Raw genomic sequence first — 13,077 nt, 5'->3', positions numbered from 1 at the left:
GTGATTATCTCGTGTTTGACTGAACCGATTTTGATGCCATTTTCGGAAAAGTGTTTGTTACATTCTGGAGAAAGTTTTAGTGTACAGTACATGGATGGTTAGAAAAACCAATTGGATCCGGTAGGTGGCGATGCTATCGGTATACCATCAAATTTAAGTTGCTGAATCCGATTTAGATAAAATAGTGGCAGTGGGAGTCGGAGTTGGACTCGGACTGGGAATGGGAGTGGGACTGGGACTGGGACTGGAAGTGGGAGTGGCAGTGGGAGTGGGAGCAATATTAATACAAATCGTTTAGCACCGAAACGTCATCTTATGTTTTGTCGCGATTATCATCGAGTTAGGCCATCAGTTCAGCAACATTAGTAGGTAGGTATTTACTTACTAGCCCAAAACTAAATGGAGATCCTAACAAACAAGTATTTTAGCCCAAAACTTAAAATAAATGAAGTACCTATCACAAAAATTAAAAATAAAATTAAATAAATAAAAAAGAATAAATAAATTAAAAATAAACAAAAAGAAAACCAAAACAAAATAACTTAATACTAAATTACACTAAAACTAAGCCTAACAAACTAGTATTTTAGCCCAAAACCTAAAATAAATGATTGACCTATCACTAAAAAGTAAAATAAAATAAATTAAAAATAATAAAAAACTTAAAAATAAACAAAAAGAAAACCAAAACAAAATAACTTAATATAAATTCTTTTTTTTAAAAAGGGAACCGCCTTCAAAAAACCAACCCACTGAAAAGCATAAAATAATTGTTATATGGCACCCCTATACATGTCCAGTCCCTATATCCCGTCGTAAAGCAAATTTCTGACAAAAAGTAATTAATACCTAATAATAAGAAAATTAATAATCATCCGGGTAATTACTTCGTTTTTGAAGGCGGTGCCAAACCAACAAAAACATTCTTTGCTACCAATCAGAAAAAAAATACGAGTATGTAGTACCTACAAGAACTAAATTAATGAGTAAACTAAGTATGTATTTATAATGCAAGTACGTGCAGCGTTCTTCGTTGTCTAAAATATCGGTTCTCTAAAATTTTGGTTTGGCACCGACTTCAAAAACGAAGTAATTACCCGGATGATTATTAATTTTCTTATTATTAGGTATTAATTACTTTTTGTCAGAAATTTGCTTTACGACGGGATATAGGGACTGGACATGTATAGGGGTGCCATATAACAATTATTTTATGCTTTTCAGTGGGTTGGTTTTTTGAAGGCGGTTCCCTTTTTTAAAAAAAGAATTTATATTATTTGTTACCGATTTATTGCGAACAATTGGGTAGCGTATCTACCTACAGTATAAATATAAACATAGGTACCCACTAAAGTACGTTAAAAATTACTTAATACTTTATGTAGGTATGTGCATAACGAAAGTAAAGCCATTAAATCAGATTAGGCTTTTCACGGATGGCAGCGGTTGTCCCCGACTGGTCGAATACAGCGATAACTGTTTCCCAAGCAACACAAATTGAGCTGTTTATTCAGACGACTCGAGTTCGGCCGGTTTTTGCGGCGGGTGCGCAGTAGGCCGTGTTCAACGCTCTCGATATTGTTAAAACTGCACTTTCACCTTCGTTAGGAAAGGGGTCCGCAAGCCCGCTAGCCTGTCCCTATAAGCTTTAAACGAAACGTGAGGAAACCGGACTAATCCTAATAAGGCCTAAGTTTACCCTCTGGGTTGGAAGGTCAGATGGCTGTCGCTTTCGTAAAAACGAGTGCCTACGCCAATTCTTGGGATTAATTGCCAAGCGGACCCCATCAGGCTCCCATGAGCCGTGGCAAAATGCCGCGGGACAACGCGAGGAAGATGATGATGATATAGATGACACGGGACTTCTACTGTCGCCCGTCGGCCCAAAATTAGTTCAGTAAAAAGTCTACATTCTAACGGACTTAAAAGAGGACTATATGCGGGTGAATGATGTGTTGCAGGGTGATGGAAACAATCACACACGTGACGATAATCGCTACGATATGGGCGCCAACAGGCAGAACAAGCATGTCTGCCTAGACGTAAGTATATATAAACCTAGGCGAACACCGTAAAGCGTTTTCATATTGTCATGAAACTCATGAACTAATTACATTATACGACTACAAAGAAGCAAAAAATAAAAAGTGTCTTTTATATTTTTTTATACATTTAATTTGTTGTTCAATAACAAAACGTTTAAGCAAACATAAAATAAAAGGACTTGATGCCATAGGGCATTTTTTAGGACCTGAAGTTCTCCAAAGATCATCCAAAATCCGATATCGAATCGGACAATGTGAAAGTGCTCTAACACATTTCATAGGTTATGGGCCTATGACGGCTGTAAAAACGCGTGTGTATATTCTTCAACATTTCACGCCACACTATTACGAATCACAGAATAAGTACCTATTCCTAACCTAACTCTACATTTAAAGCTCTGGTCATCGTAGCCTTGAATAGAAGTGACTGAACCCGTAGCCTTCCCTTTTTTTACTCCACAATAGTCCACAAATTCCACAATGGATAACAGAGGAGGTAACAATATATAAATTATATTATACCTGCCTTACTTGCGATACTAGCATTATTAATAGTTAAGTATAGGTACTATACCTACTTAATTGATGGATTACTTAATCAATGCGTTGTAATTAGGTACCGACCAAATTAACGGCACAATGTAGGTAATGTACAGTTAGTTAGCTCAATTTATTTGCCCATTTCGTGAGCAAAGGAAAATCGCGTGTCATTTCATCAATAAATTCCACGCGATTTAATCCGAAGCTGGGTCACAATTAATGCGCGTGTTAGATAATATGCCGTGCCCGGTTCGTGCCATAATAATACTTAGGTACAGGTCATTTACCTACTAGATATAACATATATTTCATATTGCATACGGTCAGTTGTCAGCAAGGTGATCCTCTCGGGCCGGCAATATTCAGTTTGGCTATTAATCCAATTATTCAAAGTTTAAAATCAAAATTAAACCTCTGGTACTTAGACGACGGAACCCTGGGAGGCGACCTCGAATCAGTACTGTCAGATCTCTCAACTATAAAATCAAAATTTGAAACAATTGGTCTAGAATTAAACTATAGCAAGTGTGAACTTTTTATTAACAATACCTCTTTAAATTTTTCGGATATAAAACCAAAATTTGATCTGCTTACACCAAACATTAAATTAACAGACAAAGACTCTCTTTGCCTCCTAGGGTCTCCGTCTCCTATCTTTGAAGAATCCTATTCAAAATTCGCATGCGATACTACCTCTAAATTTCAAACTTATGAAAGTCGTCTTCTCGAAATTAGTCCGCATTTCGCTTTAACTATTATCAAATTCTGCCTTTTTGTACCAAAATTAATGTATGTACTTCGCTGCTGCCCTTTTACAAAATTCCTAAATTTATTAACTCCTCTGGACGACTTGATAAAAACTAATTTGGAATCAATTTTGAACCTGCAGTTTAGCGAAGAGTCATGGACCCAGGCATCCCTTCCCATTCGCCACGGTGGGTTAGGGATCCGCAAAATTTCAAGTGTGTCTACACCGGCGTTTTTATCTTCCGTTCATACTTCAGCAACTCTCATAGGTAAAATCCTGAGGGCCTGCCCTCCAAACTATGAGATTACTGGCTTAACGGAGTCTAAAAACGCCTGGTCCATCGCCTGCCCGGGTAAGGATTTTCCCGAAAATCTAAATTCGCAAAGGGCCTGGGACGACATACAATGCAATTAATTACTTATGACTGTCTTTTAAGCCGCAGTACAGGTTCTGCACGCGCCAGACTGCTAGCAGCCGGTTCCAGGGAGTCCGGCGCCTGTGGCTGTACGCCTTCCCGTCCGTGCATACCGGCACTTTCCTGGAGCCGCACGCTCTGCGCGTTGCGGCCTGCCTGCGACTCGGCGTCCGGGTCTGTGCTCCACATAGGTGCCCCTGCGGCACTGACGTCGACGCCTTCGGACACCACGGGCTCTCCTGCCAAAGGAGCGCCGGCCGCTTCTCTAGACACGCCGCGCTTAACGATATTCTCCGCCGGTCTCTTACCAGCGTCAACGTACCGGCTCTTCTCGAGCCTCCTGGTATTGTAAGAGACGATGGTAAGAGACCAGCCAGACGGGATGTCACTAATTCCGTGGAAGATGGGTCGGGTACTGGTGTGGGACGCCACCTGTGTGGACACCCTAGCCCCGTCTCATCTCCACGGCACTCTACTGCAAAAGCCGGCGCGGCAGCAGAGGCGGCCGAAAAATTAAAAAAGACCAAATAATAGGGGTCTAGGCCCCGAATACGATTTCGTACCTTTTGGTGTCGAGACCCTTGGCCCGTGGGGCCCGAACGCGTCTACCCTTTTTAAGGATCTTTCGAAAAGGATAGCTGACGCCACTGGTGACCGTAGATCTGGCAGCTTCCTCGCACAAAGAATAAGTATTGCGATACAGCGAGGAAATGCTGCCAGTATCTACGGCATCATTCCGCAGGGGGATATTTTGTAATTGATTATTTTAAGTTTAGTTTTATTTATTTTTAGATTTCGTTTTTAAGTTTTGTAGGTTAGTTATTTAATGATATACATTACCTATACAAATTGCATATTCTATATATGTATATAAATTCTGAAAAATAAATTGATGAATAATCAAATTCAATGATGAGGGGTACCACTACGAGTTCTATCAGCAGATCAGCTCATAAGTTAGTCACACATTTTTGCACGGAAGAAAGAATGAGCGCGCCTGCATTTTTGTAAGTGAGGTGAAGTGGGTACCTAAGTAATACTTACTAATAAGTATATATACATATAATACTTGCGGTTTCATAATTCTTATCGATGCAACTAGTTGTTCGGAATTCGGAACTGTCAACATTTTGTTCTGACAGGCCGATATCGTCCGGCGGACTGGTAATCAGTGGGCTCCTTATGAGTTTGTCTTATGCGATAACTTGAAATTAGTTTTAATTGTTACGATTGTAAAAAAAATAGATGCCGATATCAGAGAGTTGCGGTAAATACCTAGGTACAATTTTAAAGTTTTAAGATGAGCACATTCCGGTAGACCAGGGAATTTCAGAGTTTGGGGTCTTAACAACTTTATGAGTGTGTGTTTCGTAAACATTCTATAATACGAACTCTATATGTTCTAAATATACCTAGTCTACGATAAAAGACGATGTGTTGTAAATTCATCTACCTAGCGGGAAGCCGCTGTCGCTGTCGGTCGGTAGCCGGCGCGGAAGAAGGAACTCGACTAGATACGAAAGTAGGTACCTATACCTACTCTTAGTATGGTTGATCGTGTTGTAACCACAGACACAAGGAAAGCCAATATTCCTCTAATCTCCTATTACGCAAAGGTGTTGTAAACCGGGGATCAAATTATACTGGGAATGATTCTACAGTTTAATAGAAATTTGTTTGTAAATATGTAAAAGAGAGGCGGTTGAGATTGCTGGCAGTGGCGAGCGATAGCTATCCGTAGTTATCGGTATCGGTACTGCCGGGTTCGGAACTTCTGGAAAACTTACATAATCTAAAGTTCAAACTCCTACGTGTATACGTACCTACGTACGTACGTACGTACGTAGCGTGTGTGTGTGTACCTAAATAATAGCATGATTTCTAAACAGAGTTACGTAAAGACAATAAGATTCGATGGATAAATAGGACTAAGATTTAGATAATTTCTATAGTTGATTTACCCTCATTTTAAAGCTAGGTAATTCAAATACTTATTAGGTAATACAGTGTGCAAACTCACATGACCCACCGCTCTTCCTCGGATATAAACAAGCCTAAATAATGTAAAATGTCTAAACTAAATATTTTTATGCGGAATAAATAACATTTTTGCTTATAGTTAGGTAAAAAGGTATCTACTCCTAATAATGTTGTAGGTACGCTAAGCTAATCGCTATTCCTCTTGGTCAACAGTAACTCTTGATCTTTGTAACATATATAATAGAAGGCCTATAAGTACTAAGGGTACAATGACTCGCCTACCGAGACTGCAAATCCGTATGCAAATAGGTATACCGATTACATAAATAAACGATACACATTTAGCATGTATTGCGATATTTGTTTTGGAATGATCTGGAAAGGATTTCGATAAGATGACGCGCTTTGCTTAGCTGGTAATGACCTAGTGACCCTATACTTACGAATCGAACGGCCCCGAGTTTAAATCTAGATATACAGGGTGTTTCCTGTAACAGGAGCAATAAATTAAACTGTAGGCTGTACTCCTCAAACTGACCAACATTTGTTCAGCAACTTTTGAAAATAACTCATGTTTTGATTTTTATTACACTTTAAAGTTTATTCTAAGACGCAATGTATTGCAAATTTTGTTATGTTTAAAGCGTTACAAGCTGACAAGCAACGTCAAACACACTGATGTCAGCGTACATTGAAGGCAATATTTATTTTGTATGAAAAAGAGGAAGTCTAAAGGATTCATAATTTTTAAAAGTTGCTGAACTAATGTTGGTCAGTTTGAGGAGTACAGCCTTTAGTTTAATTTATTGCTCCTGGTACAGGAAGCACCTTGTATATTATATACATGTCTAGCACGTCTTGCCACGACTAGCGCGACTCCAAATGTCATGTCGCGTTTGATGTACATATAAGGCGCGGCGCGCGACTTTTGACAAGATAATACGCTAGAAGTGATCTATCTAGATAAGCCTATATAATAACCTATATAATAACCTATTCATGTTTAGAAAGACATACCTAGTCAATATGCTAGCACCTACATTTACTTACATAATAAATAACATTGCTACTTGAAACCATGATCGTTACTTGAACCTATGCGTTCGATCTCTTATTTGACTAGTGACGGATCAAGCTAGCATGGCATTTGCAATGACAAAATGAATGTGAGCCAGAGCCAGATCACATTTTGTTTTAAAATCAAGTTACGTTCTAACCTTCTAACTCGCTTAAAGATAAATGATCTGCATGTTACTTGGGTACATCACTATCACTAGTATCACTACATAGTATTCGCTAGGTGCACGACTGGTGCTGCCCTCATTTGGGCGGACTTTCTACGTTAAATCTTATGGAGTAAAATTAGTTCAAGCGGCTGCCACTAGTACTAATGGCGGACATTCCATAAGATTGCCTGTGTTTGCGACGATCAGCGCCACTTCCCCCTCCACCGACTTCGCACCTTGCCAATAGTATTAAAACTAAAGTAGCTTCCCGCTGTCTGTCTGTCTGTATGTATGCTTAGATCTTTAAAACTACGCAACGGATTATGATGCGGTTTTTTTTAATAGATAGAGTGATTCGAGAGGAAGTATAATTTGTTAACCCGTGCGAAGCCGGAGCGGGTCGCTAGTAATATAATAAATTTATTTATGTATGTATGTATGCATTGTTTGTACCTATATAGGTTTGTAAGCTTATATTACTATTATTTTTATATGTGTAAGTGTATAATTAGAATAATTATTGTTTAATAACCTGATTTTGTGTTTCATAGTTCTTCTCGTTGTCTACAATCCTGCTAAGTACAAGTTTTCTGTTTTACCTAATGGTTGACTGGTAGAGAATGCCTGGCCATATGCCATAAAATTTGTACAATTTTTATCGTGCAATCAAGTTTAAATAAACAAATAAAGAGGCCAGGCTTTCATAGGTGGAGAGTTGTTGTTTGTTGTAGACTGTAGATTGTAAATTAAATATCTTCAGAGGGAAAAATCTAGTTTTATTTAGGAAACCACAAAACATAGGTACATCTTTGTAGGAAAGAAAATTGATGAAAAATAAATAAATGTGTTCATTAATGTCAAACTTCTAGGAAAATATGACATTTATTTATTAAGACTCACTTTCTTCTGTTCAAATCGGTGCACAGTTAGCTTAGACGGTCTCTTAGTGTCAAGGCGCGAATATACTCATGCGGGTTTTTCCGCGTTCAAGGGTTTACATTTCTGTTTCTGTACATCACTCATGTTGGATAGTATTGAATTTCCACATTTGCCTAGAGCTTATTGCGCTTAAGTACTTATTTGGAATTCTTGTAGTAAGATTTAAACCAACTCGCGCTACCTACCTATTTTAGTTGTGTTTGTTATTTTGTAACTAAACATATATGTTTGGCAACTAATAAAAAACGAAGCCGATTTTTTTTCTTTTAACTATTGCATTTTATACATGAACAACATCGGCATTATGCACCTTATTAGTAAAAGAATTACATAATTTCACCTATTAACCGCCTACGCCTGTTAAAATTGAAATGATTTGTTCTCAGTTGCACAACACTTTACTAAAAAGTTCTTTATGGACCTACAGTAAATTGACACGGGTTATGGGAGGCTTGACCGGCCGGGTGTCGTATCGGGTACAAGCGCGCGCGTTGCGTCGTACAGTTCGCGCCACTAGCCGCGCATGCGCGCCGGCGCGACGTCTCCGCCCGGTTACCCAACACACCACCACCACCCGACTGTTATTCAATACAACTTTGCTTGTGTCTTTGTATGAAAACATTAACATTGTATTTATCTATAGACGAGCATTTATAGTATGTCCTGACTGACTCATCTACGCAGAGCCGAAACTACAAAACCTAGAAAGTTGAAATTTGCAGATCAAGATAGGTATACGAGTATTTATAATTTGTACGAGAAATAAGAACCTGATTTTGAAAAATTCTACCCATAAGGGGGTTTTATAGGGGATGAAATTAGATAGGTACACACAAGTTATATTTTATATTACCTATAGTAAAATGCAAGAAAAGTAATTTCCCCCAAAGTAAATCAACGAGGGGGGTTGAAAGTTTTTATCGGAAACAATAGACATTGAGTTTACAAGGGGGCAAAGTTGTTGTTTAAACCACGTTTAACCTCTCGTGTTAATGTTGATATCCGAGTAATCGCTGGTGGCCTAGCGGTAAGAGCGTGCGACTTGCAATCCGGAGGTCGCGGGTTCAAACCCCGGCTCGTACCAATGAGTTTTTCGGAACTTATGTAAGAAATATCATTTGATATTTACCAGTCGCATTTCGGTGAAGGAAAACATCGTGAGGAAACCGGACTAATCCCAATAAGGCCTAGTTTACCATCTGGGTTGGAAGGTCAGATGGCAGGCGCTTTCGTAAAAACTAGTGCCTACGCCAGTTCCTGGGATTAGTTGCCAAGCGGACCCCAGGCTCCCATGAGCCGTGGCCAAAATACCGGGACAACGCGAGGAAGAAGAAGTTAATGTTGATACCCGAGCAAGCGAGAGATTCCAAAATCTTGAGCGTTGCTAGGGTTTCAAGGCACGAAGTTTAAACAAACTTTGTCACCGACTGAAACTATTTTTTTCACACCACCTATTCGGAAAAGAGCTTTTTCTTCCCTGCTAGGAAGGACCAAAGTGGCACGTTTCCTCCCTGCTAGGAGGGATCAAAGTAGGTAACACTTTTCTGTTCCAGCATACTATTTTTACAATTGTTTGCACATTATTTTTTTAGCTTAAATAATCTGTTTAAGCATCAAATTGTGTCAACACTAAGATTTTTTTATTTTCCTCATAGTTAATGTGAAAAGCAGTATGTGTCACACGGTATCAAAATTATTTTGTCTTGGGCGTCAACACTTCAACCCTCATTACGCTCAGGATTCAATGTAGGCCCTTGATATATCATTTTGATCCCTTGTAACACAAACTACTATTTCACCGCACCGACGGGCCACGCGAAGAAAATACTAATAATTGTAAAACATTACGTATCAAATCCAAATGTATGCTATTATTGCTATTAATGCTAATGAATATTTATCATTCAAAATCATCACATCACTCATAAAAATATAAAATCATTGTATAAGAGGTAATTTTTAAAGTATAAGATTAGTAATATGTATATTCAGAAAAAAATAAAGTAACTTATTTAATTAACTAACTTACTTAAGTAATTAAAACAAAAAACTAATACTAAATTACATTAAAGAAAATTAGAATTAAAAATTAAATAAATTAGTACCTACCTATAAATACTGTATAAAAAAACCCAATCATAAAAGAAATGCCCCGTCCAACAGTTCGGCCTGCGGCATGGACCCCATTACACTGGCGGTGTTACCTCTCTGTACCGCTAGCCGCGCTAGCGCGACACGCTAATAAATAAATAAGTTAATAAGTATTGTAATTTTGTTATATAGCAATTAACTATAAAAATTATAAATTTAAAAAGACAAAACGCTTCATGGCGTTCCTGGTGCAAAGGTGCCCATGATGCTCGCAGCATTGCCACGCTGGATCACCACGGACAGCCTTTGCACGAGGAACGACTCGGAGCGGGCGGGGCCTTCCCCTTCCTGTTGTATAATTATATGTATATATTTTTTTTTATTCACAAGTCCATCACTATTTATCCTATATATATTTAGCAGCTACAAGTATCGAAGATAACTTAGCCTGAGTTAAACATCCTGCGCCCAATTTATTTATTTATTTTAAGTTATAAACTTAATTATATCACTTTTACATTACAGTTAAAATTGTAATGTAAAAGCGAAATTTTTTGTTGCTATTTTCTTGTTCTAATGAAATGTATAAAAAACGTACAACATTTCTGGAAAAAAATGAGTTGGTAGGTACTTAATTATTGAACGAGCTAGCGCGTAGCGTGAGCGAAGCTTCTCCATTACAGCTTAGGCAAAAATGCTTCCCGACTGTTCTCCTAGGTCGCATTTCTCGACCCGTGAAATTTTGTGAGTAGGATAGATGATTATTTATATAGAATTACGTGGAATTGCGTAGACTAAAGCTTTGGTTTCCTCCGATAGCGGTGCCGTCATATAGCGGCCGTCTCCATACAAATACTACGACATCCATATTTAGCCGTATTATTTAGTATGGAGACGGCCGCTATATGACGGCACCGCTATCCTAGGAAAACCGATCTTAAAAGTGCTATAGTCTGTTCGGAAAGAGAAGAGTTGTGGAATGTATTGGGCTCCATACATTCCACGACTCTTCTCTTTCCGCACAGACTCTAATATGCTATCGCACTGCACCGCGACCTTGGTGCGTCGCACTCGCACCTATAAGTGAGAGCGAGAAACAGATATCTCTTTCTCGCTCTCACTTAATTATGGGTGCGACCATAGAAGGTAGGATCCTATAGAAGTGGTATACGCGTGCTAGGGTGTTTCATTTTTCCGATATTTTGGATTTTCATCTGACTTTGCTCGAATTCTGGTTCTTCCTGATTAAAAAATATTACGTATATACCAAAAAAAATTAAAATCGGTGAATATTTAGAGGTTGCACAACATCAACAAAGTTTTCTCAAATAACCAACGACTACATCGGAGGGTAGAAAATGGTTTAAGCGGCTACCACTTGGAGGATACAACTAAACGGAGTAGCCATTAACAGGCTTTCCCCTCTGTCGAAAATAGGCGGCCAACGGTCATACACAATGTATGGACTGACGTTTATCTGACATGGCTATTTTTACGTTACGCATACATTTGACGTTCCCCTCCCCCGCAAAAATCGGCAGACTGTTTTGTACAGAAAATTACAGACATGGCGTCTCTGTTTGATTATATCCTCCAAGGGCTACCATCAAAGCGGTGAGTAGTGTGATACTGAACCTTCTACATAAAAATCAATTTTAAAATTAGTAGCATGAAGTTATATATTTACTAAAAATCCGTGATTAGTAGTTAACATGGATTTTGGTTACTCGATAAATGTTCTAATTAAGATCTTTCAGTTTTTTCACCTGTTTCCAAAGGAAAAGTGGTTTTATCGTGTTTTAGACGCAAAATTCAGTTTTTTCATTAGATTTTAGTATCAGTTCATTATATTTTGTTATTAAAAAAATAGTTAATTTTCACGCAAAGTATGGGGTTCTCCCTCCATATTGTCAATTTGTGCAACCTTTAAACGTTAATCGATTATTATGAAAATTGAAATAGATAGTTTTTAGAGTGGGGAGACCCGATTGGTGAGCAAAGTCAGGAAAAATATCACAACTTTTTTTTCTCCATACAAAAGTGAAACACCCTAACGCGTGCCTCCGTGAGGGACAAAACATAGACAATGCGACACTATGATTGGTCGAATTTATTTGTTGCCCACCATAATCCATACTAATTTATGGTGGGGAATAAAAAAATATGAGAATGTGACAAGGACAAACAATAATAGCGCTTTCGCTGCTTCTCCTACTGAAAGATACATAAGACTATCCCGTTCGGTCATTTCCCCCCACCCCTCATGCCAGATCCAGTTAAAATACTAGGTTCATGGGTGCGACGCTCCAAGGTCGCGGTGCGGTGCGATAGTTTGTTACCACTGACATAGAGAAATATAATAAGACAAGAGTGCTCACTCCATACATCAGTTAGACTATTAATTTCAGTGTCTACATCTAGCATCGAGTAGCGTAACTATAACTTGGTCAACCAGATCTAGACAGTAGAAAAAGGCGGCAAATTTGAAAAATGTAGGCGCGAAGGGATATCGTCCCATAGAAAATTTAAATTTCGCGCCTTTTTTTACTGACAAGATTTGGTTGACCAGCTATATCAGTACTGCTACATCTATTATTAAGTAGCAATACTGATAGTTCCGCTACTCGATGCTAGATGCTAATAGTCTTTTTGGTACTAAAACTGATGTATGAAGTGAGTAATCTATGTATTTTGTTCTCTATGCCACTGATAACATCAATGATGCGTCAACGGGACTTTCCCGAATTTATTATTTTGTCACTGGCAATGTATGGGCAATTTGACAATTGGTTGACAACAAGATTGACAACGTGTTATCTTATTGGTCATGGCTCTGCTGGCACTATTTTCTAGCCAATGGAAGTAAACCATTCTCTTTTTCTATAGGCCGTTTGTTGTGTATTGCTGCAACATTACAACCAATAGTGTAGCTTGAATAGAATAGATCATAGACATATAGTCCGTCAACCAAATCTTGTCAGTAGCAATGTAAAGCAAACTAAAGTAGGGCAACACTCAAAGAGCAGTATTGCGCTAAGAAAAGCAGCAATGTACATCGAACCAACAGATTTTTTTTTCCGCTGAGCGCGCCCT

Source organism: Cydia amplana, chromosome 17 (genome assembly GCF_948474715.1).
Source record: "Cydia amplana chromosome 17, ilCydAmpl1.1, whole genome shotgun sequence".
NCBI classification, from domain to species: domain Eukaryota; kingdom Metazoa; phylum Arthropoda; class Insecta; order Lepidoptera; family Tortricidae; genus Cydia; species Cydia amplana.
Note: the sequence above shows the minus strand (reverse complement) of the source record.